The 13,356-nt window shown below is 32.5% G+C and overlaps 1 long non-coding RNA gene across 1 annotated transcript; it reads left to right on the top strand.

The window, feature by feature from the left end:
* The first annotated feature begins 8,219 nt into the window (after positions 1 to 8,219).
* Positions 8,220 to 9,490, top strand: LOC139906194 (uncharacterized). The gene is made up of 3 exons (XR_011781550.1): positions 8,220 to 8,522; positions 8,576 to 8,715; positions 8,778 to 9,490. It is a non-coding gene; the product is annotated as an uncharacterized lncRNA (long non-coding RNA).
* Positions 9,491 to 13,356: the final 3,866 nt, after the last annotated feature.

The raw sequence follows: 13,356 nt of genomic DNA on the forward strand, positions 1-13,356 counted from the left end.
TCTTTCCCGTGAGCCCTTCAACAGTGACAAGCGTCAAAGTACTATAATATCCACTAGTGTTGTTAAATTCGAATAAAAAAAAGAGTTCCGTTGAGCTTGGTTTGAGACAATTCCATGCTAATTTTTGAGTTTGGTCAAGTTCGAGTTTGTTATTTCTATTTCGATTCGTATTCTACTTAGAACAATATAGATATTTGCAAAAATACCTCATTTTTTCCTGTTTGGTCTCATGATTTTTTCTAGACAGATTTGGACCGATAGTTCGGTCCAGACTGTAGACGGAAATTTTATTCTTTTCAAATCGTGGACGAATTTCTCCTCTATCCTGTTTTATCTTCTATAATACAAAAATACACTTTTGAATCTTCTTCTTCCTCCTTCTGCTGCGCAGTTTTTTCAGGTAGTAACATTTTTGTACAACTCTCTACTATTAAAAATTAAAAGTGAAGGAAAGATTGTATTAACCACTTAATTCGTCGGGGATTGTTACAATACTTATGATCACTTATGAGAGTTCAATCTGCTCAATAAAGCCAAATAGTGAGATTGGATAACTAATATGACAAAGTGTCTTAATATTTTGAAGAACCTATGCCCCATAAACATTCTATTGAAGCATTGAATCGAACACTTTAAGATATTACATAGAATAGTAATTCATTTGGAGGTAAAGTAATGTTATTGGGGGATGGCAAATACTTCCAGTTGTACAAAGAGTCACAAGAGAAGATGTAGTTGGTGTATGTATTAAGTGATCTTCACTTTGGTCTAAATTTGCGACCAGGCAAGTTAGGAGCAAGGTTAATAGAAATGCAAGATTATACCATAATGCATGTACGACTGATGTTTGACTTTCACCATGCTTTTAATATTGACGTCATAGTGGATGAGTGGTTGCGTGTTTTGTCAAAATCTGTCTGTCTTGCTCAGCAGTCGGTACAATACATCAGCTTGAAAATTCTAGCAAGCCTGATTACATGATGAATTTCTATTACCTTTGTTATGAGTAAGTTAGTTTAGTGACATTGAATTGAACAGGGTTTAATTTAGATAGCATTAGTCAACAAAGTTTATTATAACATATATTTTAATAAAATAAACTTTTATTTGTAACTAAAAAAAAGGAACCTTAACAAAAAATCAAAAAAAATATATTTATCATGTATTTGGTTTAGCGACATTGTTACGCAGCAATCCGTAGATTGTTTACTGATACTGACTCTTTGATTTACTAGACTTAAGCGTTTTGTATCTTGGTATTTTCACTTTTAAAGTGGTTCATGTGTGAGAGCAAATATGTTCGATCATTTTTTAATTATCACGTAATTGTTGGAGCATTAACACAGAAGGGCACCACACAAAATTTTTAACTTGGGTTTTGCTTATTTTTTGGGTATTATTGATAAATATATTCGAGTTTTTGGATTATTTTTTTGGAATAAATTAGGTGTTCGATTTAAATAGACAAATATAAGTTATAAATAATATTATTTGTTTGAATTTTCAAACTATTTGACAGACAAAAACATGGACTCTACGCCACCGGTATTTTGTGTCCAAATGCGTCCCTCCCCCATGCGTCCGTGGAACAGACATGCTCATACTTGTAAGTTGTGCAAATCTAACACTTTATAGTCCGTATGGGTGATTCAAAGTATAATTGTTCATAATTTTGAGACACATATGATGTCATCAACAATTCATCTATAGAATGGGTCCAGATCGAAACCCAATAGTAATACATACTCATTTTTATTATGAGTCTACTTCCGGCTTAAATATGAAGAATAGGGGTCGGATACAGGTTTGTGTGGCATGGTAACAATTTTAGCTTTAGTCTCACGCTATTTACCATTCTTTGATTTCAGAGCCTTGGGAGCCCGGTAAAAAAGTTAGCCCTATTACCCCCTGTCTCTTGCCCTAATAAAGAATATGTGGCAGATTGATATATTTAATTATGGTGCAATTTAGTTTACATCGTCATGTGGAGAGATATTAACATTGTGGAATAGACGTTATTTGAAAAAATTGAACGCACTATTCAAAAAATCAAAATAGAGACAAATTAATGTAGGTTGTCATGGACAACAACTAACATTTCTACTGAATCACTTGCGACTCTGTTTCTTTTACCTATTCCATATTATTTTCCCAACAGTAGGAAAATCCTCTCATTTGGAACTGATATTTAAACGCTAGCTTGAACAAATGTAAAAAACAATGGTTTTCCTACGTCAGTTATCCACCTTGACAGACCTTGTGATCAATGAAGAGAAGGCATTTTTAGAAATTAATCGAAACATTAGATATCTTCATGTGGTGTCTCCATTTTTATACATAATAATAATTTAATAAGAAATTGGACTTATGCTTTGATTATCTGATTGAGTTCGGTTAAGGTCAGGTTTTGCTAAAAAAAATATTTCAAATAATTTTGAGAAAATTGATAGCTTTAGTAAAACGAGTTTTTAAAGTTCGTGTAGTACTGGAATCCAACCCTGCCAAGTTCAAACCAAGGATCTAGAGAGAAAGACGTGTATCGATCACCTTGATATATTTTATATTTAAAATACTACCCCCAATATACAGTCCTCTTGGGAAGAGTGCACACTATAAATTTGGTTGACTCATTTCAACTAATCTTTATATAAGGTCGGTCTTAATTCTCTATTAAAGAGGTTTCTGTACGAAAGAGATTTTCAGGAAATTGAATGGACATATTTCCTGATGACGAGTTTTTCAGATTTTGAAATGATTCAAGGAGAATGAGACCGGAACTAAAGGACCGAAGGAATCAAAAATGAGAGTGAAAAGCGATGACAGCCGTCGAGATGAGGATTCTTCAAAAGTAAATTTACATATATTATAATGGTTTAATATAAAAATATCTCTGAAGATTCTGTGGGGTCGCTCGAACCGGTCCAATCTTTTATCGGTGATAAAAAAAAGACCAGGACATAACAAGAACAATATAATTTTCAAGATAGTAAAAATATAGTCAAGTGTATATGTATAATAAATATATTTAAGTTAACAAATTCAAATAAAAATAGTATATATGTATGTGATGTTATATAATGGTTGGTGGAAGTGGTGGGATCCATTTCGTCTGAAAAAATTCCCAAGAAAATAGTTGGTTTTGAAATTATTTTCTAGTCAACTCACCACGTATTTTCTACATTTTTTTTTCAATCAAACTATCACAACGATCACTTCCGAATCTATAACTGATAACTTTGTAAATTTATGGAAATCACGTTTGGAGTGCTATTATTGATAATGGTATACAATTTAAAGCTGAACTTTTTTAAACATTTATCCAAATTTGTTGGTTTTTATCGACTTAGAACTCCTGCGTACCCCCCTCAAACTAATGGTATGATCAAAAGAGGTCACTGCATAATCAAAGCATCTATTCGAGCTCGTCAAAAAAACTGGCTTTTATCTCTTCCCTTCATTTTGTTAGGCATTAGAATGACACAGGTTGAAATTTAATACCTCCGTTCTGGTACAGAAATGATGATTCCTAGAACTATAATCAATCATCAGTCATCAACGAACAAACCAAAGTATTTCAAATGACTATGTGGAAGACCTTGCTGAACATTTAAGAGGCATATACTTTATCACTCTTTCAACAAGAACCGACAACTCTTCTAAAACTTCTAGTATTTCCGATATTTTCATGAAACCAAATTATGTCTGAATTCGCTTAGACCAGCTAAGAAAATCATCTGGAAACACCTTATACGTGCCTAGCCTGGGCTCCTGCTAAAATTCCCTACGCTCATAATCAGCACAAAATACGTCATAAATGTGTCTGTTTATCAATAACGTAAATAAAGAAATGCCTGAAATATTTTGAAACGCCTAGCTGCACATATAGTTATAAATAATTTCAATTTGAATTTTCATTGAGAGGATTGAGTTGGGTGACTGAAAGTTTCTGCATTTTTCCTTCAATAGGATCTCTGTCAAGTTCGTTTCTCATCATGCCATATAAATTTTTTACCCTAACTTTTATTGTGGTTATGAAGCTGAAGCAATGAATCTCTCTCATTCTTTCTCTCAGGAAGAATACTCCAGGTTCCGGGAATTCATTTATTCTTAGAAAAACACTTTCTCTGTATTCAAGAGTTTGTTCACTCCAATTTCAGTATGATTACTTCGTCTGTGATATTATTGAGAAATGACTGGAATTTCGAAAATACTAGATACATACAGTAGAACAAACTTCAAAAAAGTTATTTGCCACCTTTTGCTGTACACAGATTTCTAAATCTTCGAAATATCTCTCCACTCAAAAATGGAAATGTTAAAGATCCACTTCCAAAGCAACTACGTCTGCTAGGATATCAAGTGAAAATACAGCTATTATCCAAGGTGATCATGCTTTCATTCATAAGGGCTGTGTCATTGAATTCAATGATTTTTGCACAAATTGTTAAAAACGCTTCCAAGTTACTTTCATTTAAAAATTACTTAAGACTTTCTTACATTTTACTACTTGTTATCATTTTCCCTGGTACTGATTGATTGAAATCAAGATCACTATTGATACTCAGAAAGATATGTTCTACGCTCTGTATGATTACAATTTCAATGTATTTGCACAAGATTATTTTAGATATTTCTACTATGCAACATTAACCCAAAGAACTTTTCGCTGCTAATACAATTATATAGGTACATCATATGACCAGCTCGTGTATTCAAAAGAAGTATTCTACGACTAGTCGAATCCAATTTATATTACTTTTTCTATGGTTGTGTAAATATAACTTATCCATAACCTCATAGCGAATGAGAGTAAATGTATTATTGAAGAAGAATTATCACAAGTTTATTGATCAATTATTATTCACATCTAACTATTTTACACCATGCAAAATATTATAAGTATTACTTAATGTGTTGTATTAAAATTAACTTACAAGCTGTACATTATACAAATTAGTATCGTCATCTTCAATCTCAGTGATAAGAGTTGTAAACTTGATACTTTTTGACACAATTTATATATGATTATAATATAATTCATAGCCTTATTGTTCGTTGGAGTGTCTTTTGAATAAAAATTAATCCAATTTCACAATAATATTTTTCTTAATTCAGCTGAAGACTATGTCAGAAAGGTCTAATAGACTAATCATGAAAACGCCATGATCACCTTGTTGAATACGAATTAGAGTTTTACATTCTATCTATTTTTTTCAATAACAAAAGACTCACAAATCGAAGTAATAACTATTAGGGAATTGGAAATGAGAACTGAAGTGTATCGTATGTGTAATTGTCCGTAATTCAGCCATATAAATGGAATTGATACCACTTAGAAGAGAAGAGTCATTTTTTTCTATATCATTGAAATCAAGGACTTCAATCGATCATAGAGTTTTCTTAGGGTTGAATACATAGTATAATTGATTTTAGGAGGAATAGATTAAGAAGTTTTAATGAGGTAGCTGGAAGATGAGAAATCCCTCCATTTCTCACTGGGTTTTTATTCAATTATTCTTGTTCTTTATCGAATGTTTCAATCCTTAGTTCTCATTGGAGTATACAACGATTCCATATTAGATAAAAAGTGGTTAATACATTCTTCTGTCGATGATCTACCTGATTAAAAGTCACTATCATGGGCCTTTATGCTTAAGTGTATCTCCACAATGAACTATCCTTTCATTAATGGAGATGAGAGGTAATGAATAAACAAAGAATGATCCTCAATAGGACGATATCCTGAACATCAAGTTAAAACTAAGGTGATATTCAGTTCAATTAAATGAAAATATATGAATTTATTGGAATAATGGAAAGAACAATTGTCAATTCAAACTCTTCCCTCTCATAGTCATAGTCAAAACTTATTTTTACCTTACGAGGTTTCGAGACGACTCACATTCCTAGTTACTAAAGAAAAAGTAAAGATAAATACGTAGGTATAAGTGCAGGAAATTCTTTTCCTTCAATAATATAACTTATACCTACCTATTTATTGATTAAATTCCCTACGAGTGGCAGCACTGGGTCCAGCAAAAGTATTATCTCGGAATTTAAGTACATTTTATGTTGAATTACCATTGGGTAGAAGGACACTATTTCTATTGAGCGTCTTAACCCCGCGAGTATTAAAGAAACTTGTAGTCCAAAACGATGCCCCACAACAAGTAAAACTATTGCAGAAATTAATTCCAGCCAAAACTAGCCGAATTCTTCCAATCTATCGGATCCCACATAACCTCTTGAAGCACGGAAGGCGAATTCGTTTTTCTCAAAACGCAGATTATCGTTATTCTTAATTTCCTAATGCTCCGCTTATTTTAGGGGGGAACTATTGTGGCATCACTCAAACTGCTCCAATATTCTGTCGCTTATAAAAAAAGACCGGGACATAACTAATAGTAAAGAAGAACAATATAATTTTAGAGATAGCAAAAAGATAGTCAAGTGTATATAATATATATTTAGTTTACAAATTCTGATAAAAATAATATATTTAAGTAGCGCTAAATAATAGTCCATAATTTATTCTTCCTGCCTTTAACCTACAATTCCATGCCCATAATGATCAACCAAGATCTCAGAATGAAGTTTTACAATGACTAGGATTGGTCATTGTTTTACAGAAGCCTCTCCGGTTAAAAGAAGAAGTTGAGCTCACACATTGTATTTAGCGATGATGCACTTTTTATTTTGGAGACCATCAAACACCGTAATTGGCGAGAAAGACATCAATAATATATATTATTATTGGAGAATAAAAAAAATGTAACCAGACAGATCGAAGCTCTCGTTATGGCTTGGGGAGCGATTTCGTTAATTTTCAAAGACAAAGAACTCAAAATCAACTCCAGAGTCTATATTTACACTGGACCCTGTTGTCAAACACTGATTCAAATCTAATACTATAAGACACAAAATAATTAATTCGGCCACTATCCATTGATTAGCGATGAACCAAAAGTTGCTTTCATCAAATATCTGATTTTGGCCGAAGGCTCCTTATGTATTATTTCATATAAAATTGTCTCACAAGGAATGTCATGCCAAAAAACTACACAAATATTGAATCTTTGAAGTCAATAATTGTTCAAGAATGGGATCATACTCTAGAAAAAAAAGATCTGTTAAGTTACTTCGGAAAAGATTGGAAGCAAGTTTTGTTAATTATAGAGACTACATTGAATAATATTTTATGAAATAGTTAAACTTTATATATACCTAGAAAGTTATATTTATGAAATAAATTTTAAAATTAATTAATGGTGTAATTAATTCCTCATTAAAAAGGTACCTGCTTATACCGAGAGGATTGTAGATACAAGGTTTTGTAAATTACCTTCCATCAATTTTTCGACCTTTTCTATCGATTTTTAGGTATTTTCGAAGAAGATCAAATTTACCCCCATCCAACTTAGTAATAATTAACACGCTTTAAAACTTGGACACAATGGCGTCTTCTACTTCTATCATGACAAAAGAGGCAGCATCCAGTGAATTCCTCTGGCGCGTTGCCAACAGAAATTGAAGGAAAAAGTTTATTATATAATTTTCATGTACAAAAATGTAAAATATACCAGAAAAAAATATTAGCTAGTAATAGATAGGCATGCCTCACTTTCTGTGAGTGAGCTCGCCAAAATTGAAATCCCAGAAAGGATGTGGCTGACACTTGTATAAAATAGGGTGGGGGACGTTCTTGAAATTCGAAAAACTTATTCACAAGTGTAAATGCTCAGAAATTTAATTAAAAAATACTCATTCCAACCAAGATTCAACCCAGGAGATCCATACAAAATTTCTAATTTGAAAATGAGGACTTACATTGCAAATATTTTAAGAATACGGTTGCAGAAGCGGCAAAGAAGCAAGGGAGTGTTCTTCATAACTAAGGGTGATAATTTTGGTAAGAATAGAAAAGCGTGCGAGGAGAAAAGAAGAATTACTTATGGCATCATTGATTAAATAATATACATCTTCTTCTATCAATCATGAACGTTATCATTCCCGCCTTTATTATTCAATATTAATATAATATGAGATGTTGATAGTCGATAGAGAACTGAATAAAATCCCCAAAATGACGTCGCCTTCTGTCTGGATTTATGAAAATGGAGGCCCAGGAATTTGGAAAATACTTACCAGATGAGAAACAGATGGTTTGTTGGATTTGTCGATATAAATGTGACTTTAGTCCCCTGTCCAGAATTAATCAATTTAACGATGAATACATCAAGTCAGACTTTAACTTTGATCTCACAACGATGCTTATTGCATGTAATATAACCTTATCCATTGCGTATCATCTACGTTCAAAAAATTTATGGAGAAATACAAGGGTAAACATATCCCTTCCCGAGGAACCATCATTAAATTAATGGAGGATGTTGGTACTGATGTCATATATAGAAATACATATAAAAATGTTTTGAGTCATCCACGCCAAATGATGATCAAGTTATCAGTAAAAATTATTTACGAATATCGAAATGGAACTCTGAATTTTGTACTATCTAACAGTAAGTATTCAATTTTTTTTTAAATCTAACCATAAAATATGACTCTATTTTAGCTAAACATATCAAGAATTATGATACACAACTCAGTAAAGGGCAAAAACAACTGCTTAAATGGTCACAACAACGGAGGAAGTAGCTTTGAATGGTTTGCAACTAGTTTGTCTGAGACTACTTACTTCACTTTAAGACTTGGGTATGATAATTAGGTTTTCCAATATTACATAGTCAATAAATATTACTTTTTTATCACTAAAGGCTTAGCTATGGTTGATGGGCTCCAAGAAATGGTGTTCAGAAAACTCATAAAAGGCAAAAACAACTGTTTAAATGGTCACAACAACGAGGGTAGTTACATTGGGTGTTGCATTATAATTATGAATTGTGTATATCCATCATGATAATAGTATGTTGTTATATAAGCATACCTAAATAACGGGGGAAAATCTTTTTTGATGCTTTTAATAGGGAGTAATATCGCCGGACATTACTACATAATTAGCTTTTGCTCTAAATCTTTACGATGAATTTATTTATAACATTTTTTTATTAGTATATTTATTGTCTAATTTTATGATTTTGACATTTACTTTATTATTAATAATTAGTTAGATTTCATCGGTAGAGATATATCTATCCTGTGCACAATTGTATATAGCAACTTCCACATGAAGAAGAGGGGTGATTATCTTTTTGATTAAACTCCACGTCTCGCTTGTGTATTGCAACCTAAAGTTATGACATATTTAACTGAATTCCGATGTTAGAACAAGAAAATATTATTTGGATCAATCTATTATTTCAATATTCTGTATTTATAATTTATTATTATTAATAGTTATATGATTTTAATTGTTTAATTTTGTATATTTAACTTAAATGTTTAATGGTTTATTTTTAGTATGTAGATTATATTTAATTAAAGCCTACTTTTTTAAACTTTGAGCTTCAAATATATTTCAAATACTCTACTTTGTCGTTTCATTTGCTATTATTCTGAGAATAAGGGTCATAATGAATTACAATTTCATGGAGTGTGACGTTTTCAAATCTACTGTAACGGATAAAAAACGTCGAAGTCAATTATACGTAGTATATCTTCATTAAACATTTTGCTAATAAATACATTCGTTATACCCTCAAAAATCATAATAAAGCAGGCAGATGATAATCACATCAGTATTTTAAACAATGATACCATATGTATTTCCCCCTCCCCCCTTGCACGCGTTTTTCTCTACAATATTATCAACTTTATTCATAACATAAAGTCTATCTGAGATCCTCTAAAACTCTAAAATATAAAATATCGTCAGGGGTTTTATTTAGAGAGACACACTTTAAAGGTTCATGTTCTGTTGGTGCAGAATGCAACAAAACAAAAACAATCCCACACGTTATTGCAAGCTGTTTAATAAAATCATGAAAATCGTCGGGAAGGGGATAGGGGAGAGAATTGGAAGGAGTACCTCTTCACACGAACTCCATACAGTTTTGAATGAACCAACGAAATCCTTCAAGTGGCCTCTAGTGTAAATATTTGACTTCCAGCATTGATTTATATCCAACGATACAATAATGTTTACCCTTCTCATACAATATTAAAGGTCTTAGCGAGTTTGATTATATCAACAACCGGCAATCAAAGATTTATTAACTTTATGACACTTTTGATTCTTTGTTATCATTTTTTGTTTTATTTCAGTGTGTTTATATTTTTTTTTCCCAAGGATCTTTTTATTGTTTTAGGTAATTCTATTATGAGTTTTGTTCTGTGGTGTTTATTTATATTTATATACAGAGTATACACAGGCTTTTAAAACTTGATTTTTGTCGAAATCGATCCCGAAACTTTTGAAAGATTTTTGATATTTTTTTATGTCGATATTTTTCGACTTTGAAAATGTCAAACTGCTTTATTGGGTCTTTTTTGAGGAAATCGATATTGTATGTCCAATTTTATTGGCTCAAAAAAAAAAAAAAAAAAGAAGTCTGATCTGCAAAAAGTTAATAACAACTCAAGTTTTGCAAAATGTTTATATGATTAAAAGTGTACTGTACTTTAGACATAGGTCGACATTAGTTTGAAAACATGTTACATTCCAAATGGTCACCCTTAGCCTTGACCACATTACGAAGTCTCTCTGGAAAGGACTTTTATGATACACGCACCATGTCCACCATGATGGAGTCCTAGGCAGCTACCAGTTTGCCTTTCAGATCGTCCAAATTCTTGGTGAGGGTCACACAGGTTCTGCTCTCAAGAATTGACCGCATGAAGTAATCCATGACGTTTAGGTCAGAGCTGGAGGGGGCCAGACTGTCTATTCCTTGAAGCCATTCAAATTGGCCTCACACCTCTTTTGATGTATGGGAGTGGGCACAATCCTGTTGGAAGGTATATGGCTTATTCTGGAAGTGATGTTGGGTCTAGGGAACAAAACCTTCCTCCAGGATGATGATGATGTACTCTTTGGTGTTGATCTTCATCCTAGCCGGTACAAATACGAAGGGGGACATCCCTGTCTCAGTCACGGCAGCCCAAACTATCACAGACTGTGGCTTTTGTACTCTGTTAACTCCATGGTCAACCAACTCACTTTTTTTTTTTTTTTTTTTTTTTTTTGGGTAGAATACGATCGTTTTGGCGTTTAAAAACCTGTTTCAAATTGAAAATTTTCTCATTACTGAACAACATGTTGGGAGCCGTGCCAGTCCTTAGCTTCTGAAGAATGACATTGCTTCTCTTGAGTCTTTTAGCCTTGACCTTGCTTCACAGATTATGTTGCCTCTTCAATTTAAAGGGGTACATACCTAGGCCATCTCAGATAACGTCTTTATTTATATCCATGTTGATATCCTTGGCCATCTTGGTGAGGTTCCTCCAGGGAGTTCTTTTAATCCTTGCCTTGAAGACTCCAGGGATCCTTTTGGACATTGGTCTGTCTGATCTGGATCTTTCCTTCATAGATTGAGTCTCCTTGTACATCTCAATGGTTATCTTGATCAGCCTCCAGGCTCTTCAGGTTCCTCAAGATGGCTGGTGAGATTTGCTTTTCAGGTACTCCTTGATTATAGCCTCTCTCTTTGCTTCCATTTTGGTTAACAAAACTGTTATTTTATTCAAAACTGTTTGTTTTGACCTAGTTTCGATCTAACTAGGGTTTCAACATAATAGCTCGCAACCTTCTATACAATTATATTGTATAATAGGGTGGGACGTACTTTTCATTGTTTTGGACAATCAAAAACTGGTAGTGCTTTTGTTTTAACGTAGATTTCAAAATTGTAAATTTCAAAAAGATAAGATTACCTTAAGCTACTACATCAATTTCACTTTGAAAATTAGAGAAAATGTGTTTTTTTCTATAATTTGCAGTGCTGATTTTCTTTATATAATTTATAGATATTCATATTGAGGGAACGTATATTGTCCTTGATGTGAAGAATTTAAATATAAAGAAATTTTAATCATTAAATCAATCTAATCTAGTTATTTTTGAACTTTAAAATAGATAAATAAGCAGTAATTTCAATATTGTTTTATTTGGAGAATACATAGAAACGTATACTTTAATTTATTAACCTTATGGTGCATATCAAATAAGTGCTTTATTTTATCAGTTTGTATATTTTGATTTAAATATATAATAAGAGAAAATGAATATGAAAATCCAGATTAATTTATTAACAAAAATTTTGTTTAATTAAATGATGAAAATACTTAAATTACATTTGAAATTATTAAAGAGTTTCGACTTCTTCTTTCAATATATCTTTCTTATAATTTATTTAATTTTAGAAGGCTATGGAGGTCTTGCTTGGAGTCATTCATTGACATCTGTCTCCTGCTGACCTTCTAATTCCAAATTGCCCCATTTCTCTTTTCGTGTGAGAAATACTGAGAAGAAGCTGCAGGGACAATTTTAAAAACCCTCTCGCAACTTTCTGTGTGAAATAGACATTTCAACTCTTTCTTTTGTGATTGGATTGACACTCCTTCTGACCACCATTTAATCTGGTCAATGATGCTAGAAGCCCCTATTGTTTATAGTATATGGTGTTTTTTTTTGACAGATAGGCTACCCGGTTGTCTGCTTGGTATCTCCTATTGATAGCCAAGATTCGTTCCACCCTTATGATTATCTCCTTTCGGTTCTAAGAGCAAACTAGAGCATGTAAGATCATTTAACTGTGAGCATACACAACATACCTTTTCACTGTTGGCATCTCGAGTTCACTCACCTATTTTTCTGGGACTTGAGATAATTAAGTTGAAATATGACGTATCTTCGCAATTCTATCCAACAGTACTTCCCCTTTGACCTACATGGATTATGCACACGAATTATAAACTCAACTATGAATCGCAGATGTTTCCCTTTCATATATGCTTTCATACCCTGAGTCTTAAAAGTATGTTAGTTGTGGTGAGTAAACAGGTCCGACCTCCAAGAAAGCCATCTTTTCAGGAAAAATTCCTTCCATTATAGCACACACTATCATATAACCGTAATGTTAATGTGTAGAAAAATATTAAATAACCTTATTACACAGTTTGACTAGTGGTGGGCCAATAGAGATTCAGGGAAATTTTGGATTTTTTTCAAGTTATTTTTCAAGTTTTTGCATAAGTCCAGTATTTACACCAATGTTCACATTGGTTGAGTCCCCTCCGATCGTCATAACTTTTTTTTATTAAAACTCCTACCCTTTAACCATATAAATATAAACTGATCAATTTGTGCAGCATAGGATTCTTCCTTATTTGCTTTCTCTGGTCCACAGTGGAACAAGTAACTACTCACAGGCTCACCAACAAAAATATAGTGCTTTT

The sequence above is a fragment of the Lepeophtheirus salmonis genome, chromosome 8, assembly GCF_016086655.4.
Source record: "Lepeophtheirus salmonis chromosome 8, UVic_Lsal_1.4, whole genome shotgun sequence".
Taxonomy (NCBI): domain Eukaryota; kingdom Metazoa; phylum Arthropoda; class Copepoda; order Siphonostomatoida; family Caligidae; genus Lepeophtheirus; species Lepeophtheirus salmonis.